The following is a 27,515-nucleotide window of genomic DNA, read 5'->3' on the forward strand; positions in this document are numbered from 1 at the left end:
TATCTTCACATTTATTTGTGACAAGTCTTAAAAGAAGGTCTGGAAGGAAGTGGTGGTGTATTAATTCACAGTCGTTGTTGGATCCTTATGTGGAAAAAGGTATAGTTATTACCTAATTCTTTTAGCTGGAGATGCTAAAGATTGAATCTGGGATCTCCTGAATAAAAAGCAGGTCTACCACAGAGCTAAGCTTCCCTGCCTGCTCAAAAATCTTAACTAGCTTCCAGTTTATTTCTTTACACAATTCAAATCTTTGATGCTGACCTTTAAAGCTCTAAAAGTAAAGGTGTGCAAGCACTGAGTCATTACTGACCCATGGAGTGACCCATGGAGTGACATCACATCACAAAATTTACTATGTGACTTCACATCACAAAATTTATAGGCAGTCTATGTTTGTGGCTTGATTTGCTATTCCCTTCCCCAGTCACCTACACTTTACCCCCCAGCAAGCTGGGTACTCACTTCATTGACCTCAGAAGGATGGAAGACTGAGTCAACCTTGAGCCAGCTGCTTGAGGCCAGATTCTGCAGGGTCCAACTTAGGTCATGAGAAGAGCTTTAACTGCAGTGTTGCAGCTTACCAATTTGTGCCAGTGGCTTTAAATGCCAGGACATTTTCCTTGAAGCTGTCTCAAAAAAATTCTGCTAAAAATCCCCATGGTGCTAAAAAATCCCCACGGTGAAACCTCTGTGTGGAAGCTATCCATTTTATTGGGATGGACAGCAATTAAGACTGTGCTGTTTCTGCTGGGGATACTTTATGGTGATGCTGGGGAGCAAAGTGATCAACATTGCTACTTATTGTCATCAAACAGCTGGCCTGCTTATAAGCACCTTATTAGATCATCTTGACATTTTGTTCATTGTTTGACTCAGATGCCATGTTAAGTAGCTTTGTACCCGTAAAGTTGCTGTTTCTACAAATTTTCTTTTGTATGCTTCAGGGCCATGGATAGATTGTGCCTTAGAAAATAAGCTACATTTGTAACTGATGTATTGCAGTTTGCAGTTCCTGCTGAATTGGCAGGCCCAAGCTTCTCAGCCACCACAAATGGCATGTATGCTCCAATTTCATGGTCTGGTCCAAGGTGACCTAAAATATTCACAGTTTTAAATTTTAAAAAATACTCACAGTTTGCTACAGTTTGTGTATTCCTGCACAGTCAGAATACACAATTTCTATTGTATGTTCACTGAGTGTGTTAAAAAAACCCAACATTTAATGAGTAAGTGTAAGTACATGTTTGAGCAAATTATTCCAAATGTGCAGGTGAACAGTATTTTCCAAATGGCATCAGGTATTCATAAGGTACCTGACATCTGTAAGTGACTCTTCTACTTTGGAAAAAAAATTGGACAGAATGAGTATGGATGGTAGGTTCCTGACCCTCATAAAGACATTACATATGTAAAATAATGTCAAGCATATTCCCTCAGGATTACTCACTGGTCAATAAATATCTTGAAACTAGGGCATGGTTAGTGACTTTCAAGTTCTGGGTACATTTTTCTTCAATCTGGAGGTCTCAAATATGAAGCTTTGCCCGTCCTCCAAAGATCTGAGTGGTAAACATGCATAGAGGCTAAAATACTTACTCTAGGTTGGTCAATCAAGGCTTTGGCAATGTTAATAGCCAGTGAAATCCTTCAGAGCTTGAATCTAACTAGACATCAGAATCTAACTAGAGAAGCAGTAAGTTCTGTTCTTCAGTCTCCTTTGGAATCTACTCTAAGGTTGCTTGTAGGGCAAAGTATTTTATCCAAGTAACAGAGCCCAATCAGCACTGAGCTTTTACACGTGCATCAGCTTTGTTGCAAGGCAGAGGCGTAGCTAGGAAAAATGGAGCCTGGGGCAAAATCTGAATTTTCCACACATACCCTATGGGCGGTTGCCCTCACCATGACCAAACAATCTATCAGCAGCAAAGCCCATTGCTGGCGATATGCAATGGGCCCTAGAAAAGGGTAGACAAGGAAGGACCTCTCCAGCAATGGGCTTTACTGCGACTGTAGCAGCCCCCATCCCACCCTTGCTCAAGGTGTGACACTTATCTGGGTGTGCATCTGTGGCTCGGGGATGGGACAAGTTTGAAGAGTGTGGCTTGAGGTAGGAAGGAAGGTGAGGATAGGTGAAGGATGGAGAAGAGTAGGGTGGGGGGAGGGTGGCAAAGTGAGGCCTGGAGTGGAGGAGGATAAAACAGAGTGGCTTGGGATAGTGGGAGGGTTGAAAGGGCAGGTTTGGGGTGGCAGATTGGGAGAGGGTGGAATGGGAGGCTTCAGGTGGGGGAAGTCAAAAGGTGAAGGTTCTGGTGGGGCAGGGTGGCAAGGTGAGGCATGGGGGTGAAAGGTAAGGCTTAGGGTGGTGGGGATGAAAGGTGTGGCTAGGGGTGGGGGATGGTTGTAGGAGAGCATGAGGGTGGTAGGTTTATCAGCTTAGTGTTGGTGTGGGGCAGGGTGGCAAGGTGAGGGGTGGGGTGGGGGAGGTTTGAAAGGCAGGGCTTTGGTGGTGGGGGGGTTAAGGAAGAGTGTGGCAGAAGCTATGGGAGGGTTGAAGGTATAGGAGAGTATAGAAGGGGTGGGGAGGAGGTTGGCAGAAGGTTAGTATTGGAGTAGGAGAGAGTGACAAGAAGGAGGTGAGAAGCTTGGGAATTGGGGGGAGCATTAAAGAAAGAAGATAAGAAACACTTGGGTGGGGGAGGATTAGGAAGGGGGAGTGCTTGACTTAGGAGGTGGGGTGAGGGATTTGGGAAAAAAAAAATTAGGATTGGGGTGGGGAGGAAAGTGGCTGGAGAGTTGGTAGGTGAGTAGGAGGGTGGGGAGGGTTGGGAGTTAGTATTGGGGTGGGGGAGGGAGGTAAAGTGAGGGTAGGGATGGGGGAAGGCTTGGGTGGGGGAGGGTGGGAAGCTATAGATTAGGGCGGGAATGGCATGGCACAGACTTCCTTGCAGGGGTGGGGTCAGTGTTGCCTCTGCAGTCAGTCATGCTGGGGCAAGTGGGGTTCATTTTCTGCCCCCCCCAGGAGAATGAACAGCAACCACCCGGGGCATTTGTCCCAGGCAGCCCTGTGGAAGCTCTGCCTCCGTTGCAAGGGAGACCGTTGAAAATTCTCCACCATGAGAGAATTTGCATATGCACCGTGAATTGTGTAGAATCGCTTGAGTATGTGCTTTTGTACTGCCCTCTCTATGGAGCAACTAGACTAAATCTTATACAGCCCATTCTGGCAAAGAAAAGGACTTTGTCAGACCAACAAAAAATTAGAAACCTGTTGAATAATGATGTTGATAACATAACTGAGACAATAGCCAAATTTCTATGTCTCGCCCCTGAGATGTGTTTACAAATGTAGAGTAAGACTTCTATAGTACAGCAACTGATTCTCAAGATCTATTATATTATATATGGAATTTTTTTAATTGTATGTCTTTTTTCTGATATGCCATAAAGCTTGACTTGACTTACTCTCTATGAGATATTCATGTTTTGTATTCATAAAGAATTTGACAAGCAACAAATGGCTTGGGTATGCAGCAGGAGATGGAAAGAGGATTTGTCTTGATCCAACATAGACAAACTATTCAATAATAAAGGAATAGTTTGTCTTACATGTCTTACATTCAGCTATACTGGTGGCAACTTGTGGGTAGATCACAAACTGAATCACTGGCATTGTGACTGCTGCTGTTGACATTGCTGTTATTAGAGGGATCAAAACTTAATAAAGTGTTGCATTAAAATGCAAATAACCATATCCTCCATTTTTCAACATGATTATGTTTTGCATGGAAATGTATGCTGTACAATCCTATTAAAAACTGCATTTCTCCTCAGTATTCTAACTATGTTAGACGCTACCAAGTCTGCTGCTCTGGTATTCAAGATGATAGTATTCTGTGCCCTCAATTTCAACCTATGTTTCAGCCCAAGTGTCTGCTTTACATTTTAATGAGCAGAAAGACATACTACAGACTGAATACAAAATACATGATTCGAAATCAGGTTAACCCAGACATTGAAATCTAGGGCCTTGGTAAAAGCTGAATTTTCTTTCACGGGGTTATTTCCTACTTTCTTTGGGTACAGGAGCACAGAAGCAAAAATGACTAAACTGAGACTATCATACTTGGATCACATTATGAATAGCCAAGAGTCACAGGAAAAGACAATAATGCTTGGAAAAGTTAAAGGCAGAAGGAAAAGAGATGAATTGACTCTATAAAGGAAGCCATGGCCCTCAGTTTGCAAGTACTAAACAAGGCTTTTAACTTTAGGATGTTTTGGAGGACACTGATTCATAGGGTTGCTATGAGTTGGAAGCAACTTGATGGTAGTTAGCACTACACCCAGAGAATGCCAGGGCTTTTCCGCAAAAGCCATTTGCATCGTTTTTAGCCCACTAAGCTTTTCCTATGTAGAGTTCAACATGTTTTTCCTCCATTTGGTTCCGAAAACATTTCCAAGCACCTTTCGTCTCATTATTTTTGAAAACACTGGTCCATTCCACACAGCACAAATAAGATATCCTGAGGACCTTTAAAAAGGCATATTGGAAAGAAATTCTGCACACCTTTTCCCCCCCAGACATCCTCAGGATGCCTTATTTATTTATTTGTTTGTTTGTTGTTGTTTGTTTGTTTGTTTGTTAGGCTTATATACCGCCCTCCCCCAAAGGGCTCAAGGCATCTTTAAAAAGCATTTTGAAGTGTACCTTTTTTTCTTAAGGTGCCTGCAAGACATCCCCTACTTGGATGTGCAGAATGCAGAGCTTAGGAGGCATCTTAGGAGGCCTGAGTGTTTCGCTTTCTGGTCAGTTTCACCCTCTACATGTGTCTGACATTTTGTGTGCTGCTGAAGTGATTCTCCCTGCCTCAGTTTGCTGAAGGTTGCCTCAGGACATTTGCTCTGCAGGCTCTGTTCTTGGGCACTTTCTCAGCCCAAAAAGCACATGGTTGTACTCAGTTCATCTTGCCGATTCTGGCAATATATAGTTTTACTTAAAAAAAATTCAAGAATTTTTTAGCTATGCAGATATGCAAGCATAAGAGAATCTTGGCTTCTTAGAGGGTTGCTTTACCACCCATTGAGAAGCACCGAGTAGACCTGCCCCTTGCAGACTGTCTTTGTTTTTTCTTACTGCATCTAAAAACCAAGATGGTCTGTGGAGGGCAGGTCTACCCAGTGTTTCTCAATGGTAGGTAGACAGGTCTTCTGAGTGGCTAAAATTCTCTTATGAGTGTCTGCATAGCTACAAAGATAACTCATCTTAACCCAACCCCCATCTCCTGCTTAGTGGCTCGGAGGATTTGGCAACCCTAATACAGATTAACTTTTTCACAGACGTAACCACTTCCACACCTGGGATTTTCCATTTTTCCTTCCTACAGGAGCCCCCGAAGCTTCCCAAATCCTGTTCCTAGGGCCAGGTCCTTCTGAGCCACTCTTGTTTTTGAGTTCCTGGTCCATAATAAAAAAAAATAAAAATGATGATGCATAAAAAACTTGAGTAAACAATATTGCAGTGTATGTGGTTGATTGAAAAATATTTGTTTGGTTCAGTTCTTCCAATAATGTGTCTTTTAATTTGCAACTAAGGTAAACATTGTATTTCCACTTAGCATGAGGCCAATATCACGGCTTCCTCAGAGCTGTCCTGTCTCCGGATGCTCTGCCACCCTGAATTCTGTCTCCCCCTCAAAATACTCGATTCTTTTAATCTTCAACATCAGTCAGTATTTGAAGCATTACTGCCAAAAGCCGTTATGGCAACATAGTCAATTCTTATACAGTCAACTAATGCCATACTGTGCATAAAATGATTCCAGTTAAAAGCCAAAAAAAAAAAATCTGTTGAGCCTTTTCTATTTCACAAGGGGTAAGTCTCTCATCTCTTGCAAAAGTTAACCATATAAGGTCTTTGTTTTATGAACACTCATTTTATTTTTTCATAGGAATGAAATTTATTATCTGAACCTTTCTTCCTTTAGCATGATTTGGCATAACTGCCTGACACAACTTTCAGTTGGTAGCAGTAGCGTAATGCCAAGGGGCGGGGGAGGGGGGGCGAAGCACCAGGCGGGGGAGTGTTGTGGGTGTTCTGTGGATGTGGTGGACAGGGTAGACAGGGGCATGACAGGGGCACAGGGCATGAGCGTACACCGGACACAGTTTCCCCTTGCTCCACCCCTGGTTGGAAGGTTAAAAATATAGGCAGAGGATATACTAGGCTAGCTCTATCTCATCAGATTTCAGAATTTAAGACGGTCAGCCCTGGCTAGTATTTGCTTAAGAGACTACCAAGGAAATCCAAGGTCACAATGCAGACAATGGCAAACTACATCTGAATGTGTCTTGTCTTGAAAACTCTACAGAGTTACCATAAGTTGGCTGCAACTTGATGGTACCTTTCACCACCATCAGACAAGAAAGCCTTGTTCCACTCGTTTTGCACAGATCTTCAGATCCATCTAGGATTGAGTTTATGAAGTGGTACTCTAAGTACTTAGGCACAGCTAATCCCATTATCTGCATCTTTACATCTTGAAAAAGAAGGCTTCATTGTTTGCTGTTGCATTATATCTATTCCTTCTAGCCAGGGCAAAATATTCTTTTTCTTCCATTAATTGCTAGGGTAAAATGCGAATTGTATATTATTTTTAAGAGGAATGGCAGGGAAAAAGGAGGGGGGGGGGATCCAACCTGGGAAACAATTTTGGTATCAGAACTTGATTATGGTAGGAAAATGAAAATTAAAGTCCATGAACAAAGAGAGGTTCTGGTAACAGTGACAACAACCATACTTATCGTTTTAGAAGTTATCTGACTTTACTAAAAGAAACATAGATTTTTCTTCTTACAGAGCCAGCCCTTGTCCAACTCAGTTCTCATCTATTAGCAGATCATTGTCAGTTTCAGTTGGCTCACCCATGTTTAGTCTCCCGCCAAGCACAATGGTAAGAGGCAGGTGAGAAATGAGATGGGTGCCTTTACATAATACATTCTATCCTTTCTAAATGGTATTTTAAAGCAAGATAACGCTAATTGTTTTAGTCAGGCTTCCTAGTACTTTCCAGTCATGTAGGCTAGTGTTCAGGTTGTAATATAAGAGTTTGTTTAGTTATTGCTATGGAGGAATAGTAAAGGTGTTCTTTCTGGCATACTAGAAGTGGCATGTATATGGTCTCAGCAGAAAGCTAGATTATGTTTCAGTTGATGTATAAAAAGCACTTTATAATAATCCTCATTGTGGATTATATCTGAGATCCTTAAAGATTTGTAGAAGGACAATCCATTGTATTAACAACAAAAGTCATATTAACCTGATCATAAACTGTTCTGCATATGAAAAATATTTTCATTGTAAGAATTTTCAAGTTCTATTTGGTTCAGTTCAGAGTTTTGCCAGTGGCTTTTGTTGTTGTGTAGTCTTTTATGAAGTGTTAACATTCAAGTGTATGCTCAAGTCAATATATTATAGTCGATAGGTATTGTCAAATGTTGGAGGTTTGCATTGACTTGCAGTTGAAAATGGTATTGCAATAGCAGCTTTAATAGGGGTTGATGAGGACTCTATTTCTGTGGGCACTTTTACACATCCAGAATAATGTACTTTCAATCCACTTTCACAATTGTTTGCAAATGGATTTTGCTGTTTTACATAGTAAAATCCAGCTGCAAAGTGCACTGAAAGTGGGTTGAAAGTACATTATTTTGCAAGTGTGGAAGGGTCCCCTGTGATTTCAGTCTGTGCAGAATTGTGGCTAAACGCCATGCCTATTGTTTCTAATGTTAAGTAATTTCTTCCTCTCAAATAAGTATACCACTCTATACTATAATAAATAGATCCTGTGTTTACTGAAATTATAAAGGTTCACATTCAGAAGGTAAAGTAACTAAAATTTGGACAGATGCCAATGCTACACTGTTTTCTGACCCTAAGGGATGATGTAACTAACATGATGGAGTCAATTCATAATTTATTATGGTAAAATTATATGTATTATAATAAATATTATTATATTTTAATATAATATTTATTATAGTACGAGTTATGGTATAATTATGTGCTACAAAATAAATCTGAAAAATCAGTTCAGATGGAAGTAAATATGGCATTAACCAACAAAAAGCTAATTACTGCCCACACCGGCTCTTTTGGAAGTCAGAAAATATGCGAGTCGATCTATAAAAATGAAGTGAAACTCATTTATTAGCCCGTCAGGTCCTGGTGACTTCCCAGTTTTCATATTTTTAATTCCTGATCAGATTTCTTCCCTGTATAGGTCTTTCCAAGACTAGATGATGATCCTCCAAGACATGTGGGAGCTAGACATTGGATAGGAAGTTACTGATCTTATTTTTCTCCCTGGTTTGGAAAAAGAACCCTTCCAAATTCTTCTATAATGGATTTTTATAAGTCCAAGCTTTCCTTAAAATCTTTTTTGTATGTGGATTATTGCCTACAGTTTTTTAATCATTTAAGAAGACTGGTAAATTGGTTCCCTGGCTTATTTCCATAAACAGACAAAATCTGCCTCTGCTTAAGAAACAGTTTTGCATCCACAAATTTTACCTTATTTGTCAGTGCTTCCTATTCATCTGTCATCTGCTCTGAATGATAGTACTTATCTCTTTTCCCTGTTTAAGGTTTTTTTCCCTATTACATCTGTTCTAGCTTTATTACATTTATTCCAGAAGGCCTGTTGCAAGATTAAAAGACCTCTCAGAAAAGCTTCCCAAACTGCCAAAAAATAATTAACCGTGTTGCTATGTTTTTTTTAAAAAATGAGCTATTTCATTTCTTAGGTTTGAGACTATTGAGGCGTTTTGAAGTAATGAAGTACTCCTCTCCCACTGCTGCATTTTTTCGGTCATTAGTTGTACTAAGGTTCAAGTCAACTTCCAGAAATCTGTAAATATAATTAAACTAGTTCTCATCTCATTTAAGCAACATGTTAACCCAGATGATACAAAAAGATAATCAATGCGATAATCAACATGTGATTAAGAGGCATTTAAAGATACCCAACAAGTTGTTCTCTTATAGCTACTCCCTAAATTTTTTGGGAAATAAAGTACCTGATGTTCTCATCAGAGTAGCAGAGGTTAAATGATCTGTACCATTAAAGTCTCATGCAAAGGTTTTATAGATTACCTGAAGATGGTATGTTTACTTTAGCAACAAAATTATTGCTCAATTTCTGCAAACTGTGGCAGGTTAATTTCAGATTTATGCTGTGTTCGTATCACCTATTTTTCTATGATATGGTGAAAGACAGAAAACCCATGCAAGATTTGCATCTACCTCATATGGCTGCCCTGCTTTGGGTTCCTTCACCTTCTGAGGCTGATTCCGCATGGGCCAAAAACAGCAGTGTGAAAACAGCATGAAAAGGGTGTAAAAGGGTTTAAAACGGTGTAAAAGGGCTTATACTGTTTTCACACCATTTTCACACTGCTGTTTTTGGCCCATGGGGAATCAGCCTGAGATTAGGAGAGAGGCAACCTGGGAGAGAACCTTCATGACCATGGCACCAAAGCTCTGGAACTCTTTCCCCAGGGATATTTGTCTGTTCCCATCTGTTGCTATCTTTCACCAGCATTTGAAGACTTTTTGTTTCATTTGACATTCCCTCAATGATCTCTCCTTCCTGATCAATGTTTGAATTGCTGCATTTATGTTTTCTGTGTTCTTTAACTTTGTTTTAAAATGTGATTTCATCATTTTTTTAAAAAAATGTTAATTGCCTTGGATGCCCTTGTAAAGGCAGAAAGGCAGGATGCAAATTTTGTAAATAAATGAAGGTTTAGAATCTAGGAGCTAACTAAAATACAATAAAGGATAATAATTGTAATTGTTTATTCATTGCCATGGAATATCTAATTCTAGCGAGGTTTTCTGGAAGGCGTCACCCCCCCTTTCCCAATCGACGTACCTTCTCTGCGACCTTCCGGCTCATTGCCTGGGCCAGGGGACACAACCCCTGCCCTGTGACACCAGAACGGTCGCGCAGGGCAGGGGGCATGTCCCCTGGCCTGGGCAATGCGTCGGAAGGTCACAGGGAAGATACATCGATCGGGCGACGGCGCAGTGCTGCGCCGTCTTCCCTGCCTTTACCGGGACCGTTCGGGTCGGCGTCGTATACGCCGATGCACCCCCCAGCGTGGCCGTTCGGAAGTGGCCTAAGTCATGAAATTTAGTACAGGCAGAACCAAGAACAAATAACAAAATCAAAAATTTTCCAGCACATGCAACAGGAAGTTTCGACCGATACAGTTACTTCAACCTCACTGTTGTTGAGCAAAAGCTCCAAGAGAGGCACAAAGCACTGATTAGGAAACAATGAAAAAAATTGGGCCTAACACTATTAAATTTTGGACATGTAAGCAGAATATGTTCAATCGAGTCTTTGTGGGTTCAACAAAATGAACACAGTCATTTGGATTTTGGAATATTGGCAAATTGCCCTTGAAGAAGAGATGAGGGAAGTGAGTTGCATTTTGCCCATGCGATGGCCCATCTAAGATTGTGGTCGGGAGTTGGTGTAAATATCTAGCTGAGCACAGCTTCTTGGGAATCATTCCAAGATATAAAGGGGAACAGGAACTTTGAGCTTTCTTGATCAGAAATTGAAATTTGTGCTTGAATAATCTGCTTTTCAATTTTTGACAGGTTTCTGATGCAGAAAGCATAAGCAGAGAATCCCAGGCCAAGCCCAACACAAAAATATCACAGTTAGCATTATGCAGTTACCTAGCTGCTCCATACATAAAGCATTTTTTAAGGAACAGGTAAAATGAGAAAGTGATGGACAAAAGTGGAGTGATGGATAAAAAGTGGAGAGAGGAGAGTTGGAAGAGACAAAGCAAGTAGCAACTGAGTTGGGGGAGGAGAATGCAATGGAAGGGTTAAAGTGGGGAAAATGAGGTTGGGGAAAGCAGTAGCCAGAGGGAAGGATGGGATTACTTTCCCTATGCAAGACCTCACAGGTGAAAGTTTTGTAGATTAAGTATTGGCAAAAGTCATTGATGAATGAAGGAATAAACAATTACTTTTTATGAGAGAGCTCAGGTTAAATAGTCGTAAAATCCTTCAGAAAAAGGTTTGTATACAATGATAGAACAATTACTGAAAATACCTCTGTCTACACTAGTTTTTCCTTCCGAGAAGCATTTTGTAATGAGCTGGGAAGAATAAATTTCCTTACTTGATATTATATGACATTAAAAAATCCCATAACCCCCATGACTGATGACTGTGCTGGAGAAGATTATTGGAATCACAGTGACACTCACACATACAGTATTTATACTATCTCAGAAAAAACAAAAGAACATTCCTTATTGCTGCTTCTAGTCTTTTTCACCTTCCTATTCACCTTCCTTTGGATCAAACTGCAAATGATGGAGGGTACAAGTCCATTCTGTGGCTGCTGAGACCATTTAAGAAGCAGCTGTAGTTTTTTAAAAAACTGTTCTGAGGCCCTGATCTGGATCAAAAGCATGGTACAATGGCCCAGGAGCTCTTATCTCACCCCTGTCTTTTCAGTTATGGTGTTTGTTTATTTCTGTATGTGCAGGGAAAAACCACAGCTTCTAGAGCCACTATATCACACTTCTTATACAGATCATGGGCTCAGAGCATTTTTTTAAAACTACAGCTGCTTCTAAAATGGAAGCCCTTCTACAGCTGCTGGTCTGGGGATGGGGGTGAGGGAGTGAGGGTGGGCTTGGAATTAAGTTTATGATGTTTTATTGTCATTTTTACTGTGTTACTTATGATATCTTTAATGGTATGTTTATTGTTTAAACTTTTGTGAGCTGCCTAAAGACCTCAGTATCAGGCAGATAAAATATAAACAAACAAACAGAATTGGTGGTCATGATTTGGACCTGTGGCTGCCATCACTTGTACTTTGGTTCTTTGTCTCCTTATAAACCCCTTTTAGCAAAACAGGTTGTCACAGGTCACATCTTTCAGGTCACATATCTCAGTACAGCCCATTCTGCATGGACCAATTAAACTGGGATAACACCGGTGAAAAACCCGGGTTTGGGGGGAACTTTGCATGGATCCCAATCCTAATGCGGATCCACTCCGTGTTTCCCCCACCCCCCCAAAATTACCAAAAAAGCGCATCTCCATGCAAAGGTGCATGCCCTGGCTGGTGCGCTGGCTGTCTACAGGATAGCCAGCCATGTGAAGGGCCCGGAGCTATGCCGGGTTTGTTAATCTCAACTGTAACCCGCTCAGAATTTGCTGTGCGAAAAGGGCCTATGAGACAACAGGTGAGAGTTACTCATATCCAACCTCTTTTCCCTACAGCTGAAAATTCAAGAACTATGTTATGATTCAGGAAGGGAAAATAAAAATACAAATTACAAATAAAATCTGCACAAACTATCAAAATTCATATCCACAAGTGAAGTCAGAGCCAAAGAATTGGCAAACATCAGCAGGAAGATTTACAAGATCATGAGTGCCCCAATTTTTTCCTTTTGCTGTTCCCACTCCCTTCCATATTTCTATGTTAGCATTGTCCTGCCTTGTTTTATTCACTTTACTGTAACAAAGACTGATGCAAAGAGATTCAGGGAAAAGGAATGTGTTAATGAAAATTGAATCAAAGCACTATTAAAGACAAGTTGACTTTCAGTAATGAGGCAGGTCAAATTCTTTAAGTTTTGTTGATACTATTTATTCTAGCAGAATGAATGTTAACCTCCAGTTTTATTTGATCATATACTGAGAGTATTCTGGGAAATATCATTAATCATAATAAATGCATCTTTTTTTGAGAGCCTTTCAAAATATTTCTGGCTTGCTATTCAGAACCCAGTAAAGTTCTCTTTTAAAACTTGTGTATGGAGAGATTTGCATCAAATCATAGGTTGCCTTGGCTTATATGATCTACTTTGTTTTTTACTAGAACTGATAAATCTGCCAGCTGGACTCACATATAAAATAGTTGGATTAGAGGGTGGAAACAAATGTACAGTCCTTCATAGAAATGATGATCAGGAAATATATATTTTCAACTTTTGATAAGAATGTTGCTATGTTTTGACAAAAAACCTCACTATTTTTTAAAAACAATATTATCTTAAAAATTACAAATCATTATTATTTAAGGTCTTCTTTAAAAAGAAAAACAGAATGGTATTTCCCATTGTTCCCTATTTTACATGATTAGATTGATGTGCAAGATGTTCGCACAATTAATCAGGTGGTGATTTGTTTTGTACAAATATAAGTTGAAAACCCATTGCTTTGTCAAAACCCATATCTACAATTTTAATTTGCCCTTTGAAAGTAAAGAAATTGTGGGTATTTGTGGCATTTTTATCCCTGTTTGTAAAGAGAGCTAAGGTATATTTTAACCTTTACTGTGCCCTTTAATTTTGTTGCTGTCCGTTCCACCTCTTCTTCATAAGCAAATGGAAGAGAATGGGATAGTCTAAATAAATCAGTTAATAGTCTAAAGGTCAACATAATATAGTTTGCTATTAAAGAAAGAGGCATTAGCCACATCTAATACTTGTTCTTTTGACAAGGATTCTAACAAGATGAGAAAATGGCAGAGTCTTAATCTGTTTGGGTACTACAAATATATCTCGATGCAAGTTTAACCTGTTCTAATGTCAGCTTTATGGATAAAATAAAGTTTGTGGTATTAGGAAGAATTGCAGCGTAAGCAGAGAGCCGGACCCAGCTGAACTGGTGAGGGAAAGCTTCTCTTTATTTACAGTGCAACCTTCAACAGAATGGCACCCTTCCAAATTCATGGATTTCAGTGGATCAACTGTTTAAGACTGTACTGTTAGACCCTGGCACTGTAGTCATGGAAATAAGCCCTGATCAATAAAATAAAACTCACTTCTGAGAACATTTGTTTGAGATTGTTCTCTAAGTATCTGTTGACCTCCACAGGCATTGCAGAAAGGTGGAATGTAAATATTTTAAATCCATCTATTAATTAATTAACTAGGAGTTCATTGACAGCACAATAAAGGAGGGCAAATGGGGTCAGGGAGTCCATTAACTCTTATGCTGGTGTATCTCTAAGATGCTGGTGTATTTCTGAGATACAGTGTCAGTGACTCCAGTACAGAATCTCAGCACCACTGTACCGCTCTTGGGAAGTGGTGCAGCTGCATGGTGGTAAGCACTGATCCAATTCAGGGGCAGGACTTTGTGCCAGCAGTGATGTAGCCAGATTGTGGGATGGGGCTGAAGTCAGTCTGCTCCCTAATGCCTTTCAGTCCAGGAACCCCCTTTGAGAGAGGCACAATGTTGTGCCAATAAAAATGGCATCATGGTCACGCACATGAGGCCCCAAGATGTTCAGTATTCCAACTATGTGTAAGACCAATCACATTCCTCCCCTGTAGTGCCCAAACCCTCTCCCCAATCATGCCCCTCTAGCCCTACCAATATTTGTACCTTCAACTCACAAGGTAGGATGCACAACACAGGATGCTGTTTAATAACTCCCTACCATGCAGACTTAGAGTGAGTTCTAAGGCATCTTGGTGGCAGGAAAACAGAGAGGGCACTGGGCAAGCACTTTGCACCATCATCCAGCAGGGAGAGCAAAGTCCACACTCTGTGGTATCATTAGGTACCACATCTCCCCATTCAGGAACTAAACAGGCATCTGTGCACTGATAGGTAAGCAGGGTACCCCTAATCCCCCTTCCTGCACCTGACCTTGGCAGCTGGGGGAGGGGGCTGCAGAAGCCTTAGCCCTACTGTGAGGCATATCCCCAGGGGTGTCTCACTATAAACCCTGTATCTTGGCTTAAGCTGGAACTTTGGGAGCTTCCACAGCATCAGAGTGGGCAGCTCTGATCCCTGGTTGTCTGGTAGGTTCTCTCCCCAATCCCTTTCTTGCTTGGCCTTGGATCTGGTCCTCATTTAAAGGGAAGCTGTGACACCTCATTTACCCCTTCACACACACACCCTCAATTGTTCTCTCTCCAGAGTGGGGTGCCCTATCTTGCTGTCTGCCCCCACTCCCAGGATTCCAGGTTCCTCTGGGAAAATGTTCCCTTGATACCCAATGAGATTTCTTGTGAGGTGCTTCTGTCTTCTTGCTCTGCTTTGGCTGTGGGCTACTGGCAGTCTCCTGACACTTCCTCCTTGTCAGCCTTGGAGGAAGTCCCTTGTCCTGTCCACCCTTTGTTGCTGCTGGGAGAGACAGGCAGGTAAGGAGTTGGTCCATCGAGGATTTGCCTGTCAGAGGTTGGAGTACAGCCTCCAAGGCCAACAAAGACAGGGGTGTTGATGAGCCACCTAGAAGTAAGTGGAGTGATGATGCTTGGATCAGTATGTCTAGGAGTGTTTTGGAGGCACCCTGAGGAGAGCAAGGCATGTTCAGTTCTGCTGCTTGTCACCATGGATGACAAGACAAGAGTGGTTTAAAACAGGTTTCTTTACAACTAACAGTACTATAACAGTATTATAAAAACAGTTAACGGCTTACAGAAGTTCCCAATCCAAACTATCTATTACAACTGCTTTTCCCAGGTTTCTTCACTCCACCCATCAATTCAAATTCTTAAAGGCATTTCATCATACTGCTGCAGAAGTCCAGGAGGTTTGTGCTTATGGCATCCCTGGACACCCACCCACACACATAGGATATGGGACAGAACAGCATTCAGGGGAGGGGCCCAAAACTCAAAAGTCCTTGCAGTTGCTGGGTGCTTCCTTCGACAGGGTGCTATGTGGGAGGCAAGCCCCATCATCCTGAATGGAATAGGTTACCAAAAAATCTTTGAATGCACTCTCTTGCAGGAGCAGAAATCCAAGGAGCATTTGCCCAAGTGGACCCTTCATTTGGGCGTGAGTGCCAGGTAGGTGAGGGAATTATAGTTGGCATGAGTCTATGCTGGGGGCATGGCTGTGGTTGCAGCACAGGTCTGCTCCAAGGACTCTTTGGAAATCCGCTTAAGCACTCACCAAGGAGCTCTTAGTCTCTTTTTGAGGGTACACATGTCTGTGGTGCTCTAACAAAACTCTCCCCATGCCACACTGTGCCCTGGCCACTGAACCAGTGTGCTACCTGAAGGCTGCCCCTCTTGGTCTTTCACCCCATTAGGAAGGTACTGCAGGAAAGTAACACCTATTTCCCCTGAGGATATGCAGAGGTGGGTATCCCACATATATCCTAGACTTTCTAGCTCTTCATTGAAAACAGAATGCTAGACTACATAGAATTATTATCCTACCCAAGAGACCTACCTAAGGTGCATGTTTTTTGCCTCTTTGAAAACTATATTTTCATTTTAAAAAAATCAAAGACTAATTTTGATGGGTTTCTTAAAATACCATTTACCCTTAAAGTTATACAGTTAGGGTATTTTATGAATAAGAACAGAATTGATTTGTAATATAGATTTAGTTTTTGATTGTGATATCAGTAAAAGAGAATATATGAGATTTAAAATTAAATATAAAATTAAAAGTAATGACATTTGTCACTGAAGAAGTGTTTTGATGGAATCCTACATATATGGAAATCTATTCTCATTTACTGAAGATGTATTTTGCTAATTGACCTGATGCCAGTGTTAGTCAGAAGAAGGGAAGAGGGAGGAAACATTAAGACTAATTTATTAATATGTATCTAAAGGATGAGATATCATTAAATAAGGTATGGATGGTTTATATGAATAATGGGCTTTAATATGAAGCCTATTTAATTTCTCATTGAACCGGAAAGCTCCGAGGGGGCACATTACTGTGTGCAAGAAATAGATGATGAAATGGACTGATTAAGCTTTGATCTAAAGGGAGAACATACACCAGAAGTTTGAAGTATTATTATTGTCGGTTGTAGACTACAGACATTAGAAACACAGCCATTGATCTGACATTCTTAACTATAAGTGACCACATAATCAGTTCAAGTAATTGCTTAGAATTCAGTAAATATATAAATACACATATAATGTTCTACCCTTGTATCGCTTATAATTTCCCCAATGAGATCCTGAGCTGTAACTGTCACAGTGGGAAATATAGTGGGAAATGAGTTGCTCAGCATGTCTGGCTGCTTTTGCAATATGAATTAGTTTGATATATTTTAAGCATTGTCCTATTGAGGGTGTAACCCTGCCCTGTATACGCTGCCTTATGAAATATTGGATTTTAATATTATTTCTCATACTGTGTGCTACAAAATGCCAGTTTCCATGTTTGTATGGGTGGATAGCAGAGTGTCCAAGCTGAAAGCAAGCCTAAGGCAAAACAGTCTGTTTGCAGAGATTAGATCTATGAGTTACTCCAGTGATACAACCTGGATGCCTCATAACAAGGACATGCATCTTTGATTATCCCACCCTGCTAGAATACTCTGTTAACATAATGGAATCTGTAGAACTCCTGAACACCACACCTTGCTAAACTGTTTTTTGGAAGCCCCTGATACTGTGCTCTTGAGAAAACATTTCTCCAAACAATTGCCTCTTCCCTGCATTTCCTCAACCTTTAGATACGATCTTCCTAACAACAAGATCCCTTCCTAATTCACTCAAGCCTCAGCCAAATTTGAATACTTAAGGCAGAGACTTTAGGAAGCACCTCTGCATAAACCATTCAAGGTTTCACTGATATAATCTAGGACCAATTGACCCCATTGTCCTGAGAAGTAGAGCTAATAGATAGAGCTGTTAATTAGCTCAACCCCGCAAGCCCAGCAAGGAAACCCCAAGCAGTTGCAAAGAAACAAAACCTAAGTTTGAATTTCCCACCTTACCTGTGCAAAGGGGTATAAAAGTTCTGCTCACCAGAGCCTTAGTGCTCATTACTAGCCTGAACCTCCCTTGGCCATGTTGGTGTGAGACACGATATATTGTCCTTTGCTTGGGTCCCTATGCCGGCATTGCCTTCTTCTGGAACTTCTCTGCAGATTTTAGGTAGCGTATAAGTCCCCTGCTTCCCCAACTCCCATTCTAGCATCCAACCTATCTTTTCCTCCCTGTTTATATACTTAGGAACTGTGTGTATGTGCCTTAATGTCTCACTGTGTGATTGTTTGCAACCAAAACTTATATAAAAATATTTAAACTGCAATTTGGTCTTTTGTGAATTATCTGCAGATACATTTCAAGCCGTTTCTGGTATAGTTTTCTAAAAAGATCCCCTCCCAGCCTACCTCTTGCATTGCCAAGCTGAGTAATTCCCCATTACTATATAAAAATAAGTTCGTATACTGTTAAGCTGGGTAACAAGGGCTCTCTATGTACTTATGGGCTGCATATTACATTTCTCAAGTGGAGAAAACAGTGGCTCCCTGGGGTCATTTCTGCATGAGAAAATGGCACAGATGGAGGGTCTACCCCCCTTTCTGCACCCACCAGGATCCAAATCAGGACCACGTACACCTCAGTAGAAACCTTTTCCCAGTGAAATTGTTTAAAATGGTTCATTAATAACACTAGAGTTCAGATCTGTCAATGATGTTAATTTGGATCCTTCCTGTTTTTACAAGGTTCTTTGCTGGCAACATCTGTCTCATTTGTTCCAACTTGGAAGCCAAGCTGAGAGCAGATTCAGTAACTGAGATTTCAGAAACATCTACTTGCCCTATTGTTATGGATATCATTGTTATGATTTTCCCTAGGGATGCGGACAGGGTCCTTGAAAGTGTGAGAGCCACAACTTGTGCTCTTGACCCTTGTTTATTCTGGCTTGGGGGGGGGGCTAATAAAAACAGGTTTCTGCAGTGGCCAACAGCATCTTCCATTAGCTGTATCTGCTTCACCAACTCTCTATTTTGTTAGGCTCAGCCAGTCTGCCCACACTTTGGTAATCTTGTGGATGGACTACTGTAATGCCCTCAATACTGAACTCCCCTGGAGAAAACCCTGTAACTGCAGATGGTCCTGAATGGAGATGCCCAGTTACTATCCGGAGATAGTTAATGGGAAAATACTTTGACTATTTTGAAAGCTTAACTGGCTACCAGTTTGTTTCCCAGATCAGTTTAAGGCCTTTAAAACCCTTCATTGTCTGAGGCCCACGCATCTGAATGACTGCCTTATCTCATTTGTTCATCTGTACCCATTACAGTCCTCAGGCTGCCACCAGCAGGCTGTTCTTCCATTCAGAGTGGTTCTGGGCCTTTTTCTTCACAGCTCCCAAATGGCCTCCCCAAAAAGTTGCATCAGAAGTGATGTCACATGACAATACAATGTCAAAGATATTGTCCTTGCTTTTCAAATTCTCCCCTTGGGTTACTAGGTATAGCTGATAATATACAAGAGCAATTCATGAAGGAATAAGTGTACAGTTGCTTTTAAAAAATATTAATTACTTCAGAATTGGTCTCTCACACAGAGGGTATCTTAAAAACCCTTCATAGATTTTTGGCATTTAGCAGATATAATCTATGTCCATGCTGAAATCTAATGTTCAAGATGAGTGAATCATATCTCATATCAAAAATTAGACTCTATTTATTACTTTGATTGTGTAACAGAAAAACAATGTGGCTGATATTGATATTTTTGTCAAGTCAGAATTTAAATAACATTTGTACTAATGTTAATGATTGTAATTTATATGTGGCATCTGAAAACTGTGCATATTTAATCAAAAGTTTTTTCACAGCTCAAGAACAAAAGATTGCTTATAACAGATTATATTAATTTCAAGATACAAATTACAGAAAATAAACTTTCAAATATAAAGAATGTATGCAGTTGTAGTTTGTATCCTTACAAAACCGTTTATAGAAAGCAGTAAATGGATTATAGATGAAGCTAGGCCTTTTTAGAACCAATGTGGAATAGTAGTTAGATTTTCAGAGTAGGATCTGGGATACCCAGGTTTGAATTCCCAATCTACCATAGAGGTTTGCTGGGTACACTTGAGCCAATCACAAACTTTCACCCTAACTTACTTTTACAGTGTTGTGAAATTAAAATGATGGAGAGGAGAACAATGTGAGTTACTTTGGATCCCCACTGGGGTGAAAGGAGTGTATAAATGAAATAATATTGGGTGGCCACAACTCCTCAACTTCCATTCCTTAGTTTTGCTTTCAGAGCTGCCTATTTGTCTAATCCCCTGCCCTCATATACCTGCTGTAATGACATAACTCTGTTTAAGAAGAAAAAATCCAAATAAAACATCCTACAATGCATAGAAAATATTTTACAGGCCTGTCTGTAACATGCTTGTTACCACCTCAGGTAACCTGGTGAGAGGGGTGCTGAATGAACTTTTGCTTCAGTTGTTATCTAATGAGTGTTCTGTGTCCAGAACTGGAAATAGAAACATGGCTTACTTCAGCAGGTGCATCGTCTGCATGGCCACAGTACCAAATAAGCCACTATCAAAGGAAGATATATTGAAATTAGGCTACAAATTTCAGAAAATAACTGTTTAGATACAAAGAACAGAGGTTTGAAGTGGTATTTTTATTTGCAGTAATAGAATGTGAATGCAGAGCCAACTATGATGCAATCCTTATAACAATTCATATTAAAATAGAGATGCTACTGAAAATTGTGAAAATGAAGCACAGGGCTTCAGTCTAAACATTCAGTTTCTGATATGGGTTCTTTCCATAAGGGGTGAAACTACAGTTACCCTTTCTGCTCAATCATAATAATGAAATTCAGCACAAATATTACTATATAATTAATTCCAGTTTTTGCATAAAATGATTATTATGCAATAAATAGTACTAGGTCATAAAGAAGCAGTAAAATGGTGTCAATATGGGAATAATATCCAAACTTAAAGAACACATAAGGAAGCTGAATTGAAATAAATAGGATTTATTTTCAAATAAATGTGTTCAACATGCAAATCAATAGTGTTTTGAAGTACCATTCATCCAGACTAGTCTAGGAAACTATGTCTTCCTTTACAATTTGCTGTCTTTTCAATGACATCTGGTAAACTCTTTCTTTTTGTCTCTGAAGTAATTCTCATAGACATAATCTTGGTCTTCAGCCTGCCTCAATGTAAGTGCTAAATGGGTTGATAAAATCAAAAGCAATTGGAAGTTGTATTGTGTGATTTGGCCACATCAAGCCTATGGCCTTCATGCAAATTAAGATAACTTGGTTACAACTGATGAATCCTGGTTTACACCATCTAAACCTTTGACTGACTCACTGTCCCTTTCATTCTACCTTTTGCATCTATATTCATGTGGAAATTCAGAGGTTTACTTAGAAAGACCATTAATCTTTATTGTGGCTCTTTATCTAATAACCCATTCCTCTTAATGATATTATAGGAAGACAGACAAGGCTTAATCAAACCATTCGTCACAAGTGAGTACACATCGTGCCAGACCGGAAGCTTTATTGCTTTGCCACTTACACCCAATAACATGAAGCTTACATGTTTTTTATGGATGCAATTTGCCTGTTATTGCCATTGCAGATATTCTGCAGATACTGTAAGTAAAATAACATGACAAGTTGAGTTTTCATGAGCAGTTTTTATGACTCTTTTAAAAATTATTAAATTATGAGAATTTCCCCTTTATTTTTTTTAATGATAGAGGCAGTATATAATCTTAGTTAACAGCAGATTAGATGAGCTTAATTATAACAGCATACTTCTCATTAAATACCAGAATCTCTATACAGAGGAAGCATCTGTTTAATTTGGGGACATTTATACCCACTGTTTTGCCTTCCAAGTGAACAGATGGGGAGACTGTGATTTCCTGAACCACTGATTTGATCAATGTAATCAGAATTATTTTGCCCTTCATTTTATCTCAAGAGCTGTTGTACCTGAAGTGATACATATATGTTGGTTTCTCGGCTATAATTAATGTATAATGGTCACAGTATATATTTCATTGATTCCAACATTTATTTTGGATTTTGAATGTTGCTAGGGAATATATTTTATATCTAATAGTCAAATATGGGTCCATCTACAGATACTCAAATATGCTGTTCAGGGCCACACAAAACAAATTGCTCTGCAAACTTAGGGGACCCCTCAAAGGTTACAGGAAAACCTTCAAAAAATTGCATTGGGAAGTTTAAATTCCCCAAATTAAGAGTATTGTCTGCATAGACAATGGATTTATTTCCTGTATCCGGGAGAGGTGTGGTGGCCAAGCCAGGCCAGGCCAGATAGTAGTGGTACAGCTTATGAGCCACTCTAGACCTGATGTTAGCAGGTAAAGGAGTGTACTGTGCCAGGCCAGCTGCAGAATGCTAGGTTCTCTCTGGGTCTGACTGTGCCAGTGCTGTCTGAAAGCAGCTCCACAAGCCTGGTTGCAGTGGTGTCCAGAAGTGGGTGCCCCAACCCCCATTGTTTCCAATGGGAGCTAACAGGAGATGCTACCCTTCAAAGGGCTAAACCTTTGAGGGTCCATAACTTTGCCCCCCCCCGAACCAAACTTCACCAAACTTGGGTGGTATCATCAAGACAGTCTCTGGACAAGACCCTGTAATGTTGGTGCCACTAGGTGTAAAAATATGCCCCTGGCAGGCACCCCAAGAAATTGCCCAAGATTCAACCCTCCCCCCCCCCCGAGCCCTTCCTAAATCTCCAGCATTGAGTCAGCTGGGCATAACAGCAAGCCCCATTGAAGTCCATGGTGGGAAAAGTACCCAATGTATCCTGTGCAGGCTGCACATTTTTGAAGATAGAGGCACCAGACTTTCAAGGTGGCTCCAGGAGCCCCTCTTGGTAATAGCATGCAGGCTTGGTGACCTTTGCTTCTGGGGGTTCAATTTTATGGGGCTCTAAAAGGCTTATTTTGTTTCCCTGCATTAAGCCTGATGGCTGAGTTCTCTCAGAAATCTCTCAACCTGCCCCCCCACCCTCAGAAGCAAAGTTCACCAAGCCTAGGTGCTATTACCAGGAGGGCCTCCTGGAGCCACCTTGAAAGTCTGGTACCTCTATTTTCAATAATGTGCAGCCTGTTGCTATGCCCAGCTGTCTCTGTGCTGGAAATTTGAGGGGAGGGCTCTGAGGCGGGTTGTTCTGGGTATGTGTAGGAGTGGGGAAACAAAATAAGCCTTTTGGAGCCCATAAAATTGAACCCCCAGAAGCAAGGTTCACCAAGCATGCATGAAATTACCAGGAGGGCTTCCTGGAGCCACCTTAAAAGTCTGGTACCTGTATCTTCAAAAATGTGCAGCCTGCTTACACACTCAGAAATTCCCCATTGGATAATATGGTGCCAAGGCACTGCAGAGCAGAGAATCATGGGAAAATTTCTTGGGGTGCCTGTCAGGGACGCATTTTTAAAGCTAATGGCACCAATATTTCACTGACTTATCTGGAGACGGTCTTAATGATACCATTCAAGTTTGGTGAAGATTGGTTCAGGGGGGCCAAAGTTATGAACCCTCAAAGGGGTAGCCCGATCTCTTGTTAGCTCCCATTGGAAACCATGGGGGATAGGGCGCTCACTTTGGGGGTTCATAACTTTGGACCCCCTGAACCAAACATTATCAAACTTGATTGGTACCACCAGGAGAGTCTCTGGATGATACCCTGAAATTTTGGTGCTGCTAACTTTTAAAATGCACCCCCTGCAGACCAAAATGAAAAAAACACCAAAAATACAAAAAAAAAGAAAAGAAACCCCAAATCCCTTGCATCCAGATGCATTCAACTTCGGGCAGGACATATTCAGCCGATTTTGGCCCAAATATGCCCGAATATGCTCTGATTCAGGCCAAATCTGGGATTTGGTGCACCCAAATCTCCAAGCCTAATTCCACACCGGACAGATGACATCTTTTGATATGAACCCATATGATAGTTACTTCTTTAGTCACCTCAGTGTTATTTCACAGAACAGTTTATTCTTGCTTCTAGGTAATTTGCAATTGTTAGGTTGATATGAAAGAACGAAGTGCAGAGGGAGATTCTAAAGGGCACCCTTGCCCTCTGCCCCTTTCCATTTTCAAGAGTTCATGTAAATAAACCCTATTCCAGAAGTCATTTATATTTCAGACCTATGGCTATGTGGTACTGCTGTAGCTGTGTAGGAAGACTTATTATGGCATTTTTATTACAGCCACCTGCTGGTTAGTTTTTTGTATTTATTGTTGCCATTTTATGGGCCTGTTCCCTGTTGGCAGCTTTCTTGAAACCAGGAGAAAGAAAGATATAATTGTTTTAATAAATTATTAAAATGCTAAACTATATATAGGCTATAACAATTTATGTTGTATCAGTGAATAGCATACAATGAAATAGTCTTTAATGTATTCACATATATCTACCATCAGTGTTGAAATTCTTAATATTGTAACTGCTTCTGCCATTGTTACTACCTAGAAAAATCCATTATCTTATCATGTTAGCCCTTGTAAAATGATGTAATGGGATTGTGATACTGTGACCATAAAGAGCTGGATAGTAAAGGCAATAGTTTAATAAGCCAATTGTTCCGGCAAATGGCCTAGTTGTGAAATATGATAATCAACTCGGAGAAGTAATGGTATTCATCAGGCCATTTTCTATAATCATTTCTCTATCTATGAAACTAACAGCGCAATCCTGATGTGATTTACTCCAGTCTAAAACTATTCATTTTAAATGGGGTTAGACTGGCGTAACTCTGATTAGCATTGCACCGTAAAGCTATTGCCTACTTGATACCAATGATCAAACACAAGAGAAAAATTAGAATCTGATTTTTCCATAGTATAATTAGATAAAGGTTTTGGCTGTAATTTTACCCCTTCCATACTTTAGATAACCAGATTCTCACATATACTTTTATATAATTGTATAAGATCAAGAATGCATTCGGGACATTTATTATGAGAGCATTAATATGTTCTATATGTGCACTATATCAGTTCCCTACTCTTATTTATACCATGTAAAGTTATACTTTGGGAGGATGGACACATTTGGATTTTGATAGAACTGAAGTGGTGTGTTACACAAATAACTGTATCTTCTGAAAATTCAATTAGAGAAGCTACAGTAGCCATATTCATGAAATTAAGTATTGAAATGATCCTTAACTAAGCAAACAGTGGGAGTCATTTGCCATTGCAGGGTGGAGATAGGATACAAAAGTACAAAGACTAGGACACTTCGTACCATCCCAATTCACCAGATTGTGTCTGTTTTAGTTAATCTTGGAGATCCAGATCTGTAATGCAAAGGGTATATCCACAAAACTATGATATATAAATATTACTTTCCTATTGGGCATGTCTCACATCAATGCAAGTAATAAAACATTGACATATATCTAGGCAACACTACAGATGCTGTCAAAACTTTGTTCTTGTTAGATAGCAACTCAACTGTTACCATCGAACAAACTGCTAGATTCTTGTGTGTTGTCATCACTGAACGTTCCCAAATGCTTAGCAGACTCAATCCCAATTCAGTGGCTTAATATTTCAGCTCTCATGGTGCTTGTGTTTTTTTTACTTTTTTACCAGCCAATTTTAATTTCCATTGTATAATTTAAATATATACACACACACACACACACACACACACACACACACACACACACACACACACTTTTGTGCTTCATGATGTTGAACATTAGAGATGGTCAGGTTGGAGACAGCCCTGGCACCAGCTCTTCTCTGATGTAAGATATGGCATTGGTGCTGAGGGGCAATTCCCAGGGGCAGAGCTGACTTTAACAGGCTTCCTGAGCCCCCATTTTGCTGGTGTGGACTTACAGTCTGACATATCTTCTGCTCTGTTAAAGCAGAACTGTTCAAGGCAATTATTAAATTTAGTTTCTACCAGAAGGATATGTCTGATCTCTGTTCAGAGTACTTGTTGTAAGATAGATTAAACCTTAGGTTACCCTATCCCTCACTTCAAAATATATCAGTGAATCAATCAACTTCAACAAACAGAATGAACAATTATCTGGAGATATGTGGCAGGATGCTTGATCTTAGCAGTCAACAGCTGATGGGATTATTTTGCCTAGACTGTTCTGGCTGCTACTACCTTCATATCCAGTCTCACAAATTGTTTCCTGAGTCTCTTGGATCTGTGAGGTAAAAGCAGCCCTGCTGTGGCTGCCTTTGCCTCAGATAGTACTAGAACAGTTACCGAGTCTGGATATTCAGGACCATCACATGGATAATCCACACCCCCATACTGGAACTCTGATCCAGTTGAAGTTATGGTGGCAGTAGGAGACTCTCCCTTACGTACATTATTTCTTCTGCTGGTCACCTCAGCATTTAGGAATTTAGGATGTCCTGTGGGGCTTCAGTAACATATAGGGCTTCTTGACTCTGTTTGCAATAGGAAATTATCTACATGGTGTTTTATAACCACCCAGAACCTATTTGGTTCTTCCTGAGAAGTCTTTGATTCACACAGGGTGACTTGACATAAGATGTGGATTGGGTGGCTTCTGTCATTTGTTTTCCCTTATGGTTTACTATTTCTGAAAAACTGTTTTTTATACTGGGTTTTAGCAAGTTCCATCTAGTAAGAACATGTCAACTGTGATGAATTGGTCCAGGAACTAGGAAGTCACACCAGCCTGTTAAAACCTTTGATCCTCAGAGAAGTCAAACTGGCCAGCCAAAGGATTTGGAGCAAAGGATTATTTTAGAAGCACATGTCAGGAAATGGAAATTATCTGAAAAGCAAGTGAGACAAAGGGAGGGCATCCCACCGTGGACCGAGGTCCATCCCAGAATGGATGCGAAGGGAAATCACCAGCAAAGGATAGCTTCAGAGGAAGCAAGTTGCAAGAGTGGTAACTCAGGAGAAAAAGCCAAAAGATGCTTCCTAGGGCTCGGTCCATGGTGGGATGCCCTCCCTTGGTTTCACTTGCTTTTCAGTTAACTTCCGTTTCCTGACATGTGCTTCTAAAATAATCCTTTGCTCTGAACCATTTGGCTGGCCAGTTTGGTTTCTTTGAGGATCAAAAGTTTTAACAGGCTGGTGTTACTTCCTTGTTCCTGTAGCCTGGACCAATTCATCACATCAACCAAACATCATTTCAATGAAGGAACGGAGACCAGAAACAGCCTTCTGGTAAGAACTGTGATTAATACCTCCAACAGTCTGTTATATCTCCTGCAGAGCAGATTAACTCTTAAATTACCCTAAAAGGGACTATTTCAAGTTAAGTAGGAGTTTGTTTAATCTTACTACCTATTTTTGTCCCATCCTTTGGGTACTTGGAAAAAAAATTAAGGATATGTGGATGAAGTCTGCAAATGACACCAAACTGGGAAATGCTGAAATACACCAACTGTGCAATCTGAAGCAGACTTATACCCTCATACTTTCATTGAAAGTCACCATGCAAGATGCACTGTCCTCTCATCATCTTCTTACCATCATCCAGCCAATTGAAAATTCATGCAGAGATCATGTCAGCACTGGCCACTATTGCTTGGAACATTGGTTGATATAATTACATAAGAACATAAGAACATAAGAACAAGCCAACTGGATCAGACCAGAGTCCATCTAGTCCAGCTCTCTGCTACTCGCAGTGGCCCACCAGGTGCCTTTGGGAGCTCACATGCAGGATGTGAAAGCAATGGCCTTC

Source organism: Sphaerodactylus townsendi, linkage group LG08 (genome assembly GCF_021028975.2).
Source record: "Sphaerodactylus townsendi isolate TG3544 linkage group LG08, MPM_Stown_v2.3, whole genome shotgun sequence".
Lineage (NCBI taxonomy): Eukaryota > Metazoa > Chordata > Lepidosauria > Squamata > Sphaerodactylidae > Sphaerodactylus > Sphaerodactylus townsendi.